General features: G+C 40.6%; 1 pseudogene; it reads left to right on the forward strand.

The window, feature by feature from the left end:
• Window positions 1-565: 565 nt before the first annotated feature.
• Window positions 566-1,375, forward strand: LOC137225919 (ubiquitin-conjugating enzyme E2 N-like; annotated as a pseudogene).
• The last annotated feature ends 1,569 nt before the right edge of the window (window positions 1,376-2,944 follow it).

Genomic DNA, 2,944 nt, shown 5'->3' on the forward strand with positions numbered 1-2,944 from the left:
CCAAATTGAGCAGGATAAGGAGAGTAGAAGCAAAGGAAAGAAAGGTCCAGATAAAAGCAGGGGGGGGGGGTTCCCTGGTGGCACAGTGGTTAAGAATCTGCCTGCCAATGCAAGGGATAGGGGTTCGAGACCTGGTCCAGGAAGATCCCACATGCAGCAGAGCAACTAAGCCCGTGCGCCACAGCTACTGAGCCTGCACTCTAGAGCCCGTGAGCCACAACTACTGAGCCTGTGTGCCACAACTACTGAAGCCCGCACACCTAGAGTCCGTGCTCCGCAACAAGAGAAGCCACCACAATGAGAAGCCTGCGCACCACAAACAAGAGTAAACCCCGCTTGCTGCAACTAGAGAAAGCCCGCACACAGCAATGAAGACCCAACACAGCCAAAAATAAATAAATAAATTTTTTTTTATTTTAAAAATTAAAAAAAAAATGCAGAAGAGGGGAAGAGAGTAGTCGGATCTCCAAGAGTGTGAGGCCATGCTTTTAATCATTTTGTGAAAACAACATAAGAGGAAGCTATAGGGAGAAGAGACCAGAGGCCCATCTTGGGATCTGACAAGATGGCCGGGCTACCCCATGGGATTTTCAAGGAAACCCAGCATTTGCTGGTTGGACCAGTTCCCAGCATCAAAGCAGAACCAGATGAGAGCAACACGCATTATTTTCATGTGGTCCTTGCTGGACCCCAGGGTTACCCCTTTGAGGTGGGGACTTTTTTTTAATTAATTAATTTATTTATTTATGGCTGTGTTGTGTCTTCATTTCTGTGCGAGGGCTTTCTCCAGTTGAGGCGAGCGGGGGCCACTCTTCATCGCGGTGCGCAGGCCTCTCACTGTCGCAGCCTCTCTTGTTGCAGAGCACAGGCTCCAGATGTGCAGGCTCAGTAGTTGTGGCTCACGGGCCCAGTTGCTCCACGGCATGTGGGATCCTCCCAGACCAGGGCTCGAACCCGTGTCCCCTGCATTGGCAGGCGGATTCTCAACCACTGTGCCACCAGGGAAGCCCGAGGTGGGGACTTTTAAACTTGAACTCTTCCTTCCAGATGAATACCCAGTGGCAGCCCCTGAAGTATGTTTCATGACCAGAATTTGTCATCCTAATGTAGACAAGTTGGGAAGAATATGTTTAGAAATTTTGAGCGGTCCCCAGCACTGCAGATCCGCACAGTTCTGCTATCGATCAAGCCTTTGTTAAGTGCTTCCAATCCAGCTGATCCATTAGCAAATGATGTGTCGGAGCAGTGGAAGAGCAACAAAGCCCAAGCCATAGAAACAGCTAGAGCATGGACTAGGCTATATGCCAGGAATAATGTTTAAATCCATCTGATCATCAGGTGTGCATCACTTCTCCTGTTCTGCCAAGACTTCTTCCTTTTTGTTTCCATTTAATGGACATAGTCTTAGAAACACGGCACAATAAAAGCCATTAGCATTTATTACATTAGCAGATCTAGGTCTGGTCCTGATCCACTGCTGTAAAACACGAGCAGAGACTAGAAGTATCACCTGGATTGCTGCGAAACATCTAGAAACAGTGGCGCCTCTCTGCTTTTATTCGTTTCCCCCAACAAGGGTTAAGTATAAAGCGCTGTGAATGAAGAGAGTTGTCAGGGTTAGCTGCAAGGATGTGGGTGTTTTTTTTTTATTATTTTTTTTGGGGGGGGAGGTAGTTTTATGTTTATTTTATGGGCTCCTTTCCCTCCTTTTATGATGATCTAATTGTACTGGTTAAAAGCAGCTAACCAGTTCTTTAGAATATGCTAGTTATTCAGATGCTGTAGATGGACAAGCTTCATTGTTTGAACCAACACGGGAACATTAAACAAACATCACAGCCCTCACTAATAACATTGTGACTTTGCTGTCAAGTGTAGAATCCTCCCTTCAAGTAAAAGCTTATGACCATTTTGTATGGCTTGTCTGGAAACTTCTGTAAATCTTATGTTTCAGTAAAATATTTTTTGTTCCAAGAAAAAAAACCAGGGAACTCTACAAGGATGAAGCCAAAAAAGGTATTCTGACACACATTTACATGCTAAAAGCAAGAAAAATGCATTGCAGATAAAAAGTGAGCAACAGAAAAAAAAAAATCAAATCCCATAAGAAGATAATTCTGAGGAAACAGGAGAATGGGGAGTATTATATGTATATATAATAATATAGAAGAACCAGAGAATAAATATCCCCCCAGACAATAAAACACACCAGAAAGACATGTATACAAGAGATAGAAGTTATAATCCAATATTAAAAAGCAAGCTAAAATGTATTATGAAAATGATAAAAATTATTAAAGAAAAGTATAAATTAAAATTAGAAAATCTTACAAATGAGGTGACTAGAGACTAGGAAGCTTTGAAAAGAGAAGTGACAGAACTTGGGACATAACTAGAAAAAAGAAAAAAATCTTTTAAAAATGAAGACTAAAGTAGAAGGAACACAAGAAAGAACAAACACAATAATGCCTTAAGATAAAGACAAGATGGAAAGGAAGACATATTTTTTAAACTATTTTAAAAGAGATAATAAGGACTGAAAGAAAAATGATAGATGTAAAAGATAAAGCAAAGAAGATACAACATATGTATAATAATGGACTTTTCAAGAAAGTCCATGAAAGCAAGGCAAAAGAACAGAGACTAAAATATATAATTTGAGAGAACATTCCTGAAATAAAAGAATTTGTGACTACATAGTGCAAGAGCGTATCACAATCCTAGAGAAAGTAACCTATATGGCCAATTTCAAGATATAGTCCGGTAAAATTATTGGACTTTATGAAAAAATTATTTTAGGCATCCTGGCAAAAAGACCAAGTTACTTAAAAGGGAAATATAACCACATCATCATCAGACTTTTTGATAGCAATTCTTCATGCCAGAAGACAATGGAATAACATATCCGACACATTCAAACAATATGTCACAGATTTTACATCAA

Source organism: Pseudorca crassidens, chromosome 6 (genome assembly GCF_039906515.1).
Source record: "Pseudorca crassidens isolate mPseCra1 chromosome 6, mPseCra1.hap1, whole genome shotgun sequence".
Lineage (NCBI taxonomy): Eukaryota > Metazoa > Chordata > Mammalia > Artiodactyla > Delphinidae > Pseudorca > Pseudorca crassidens.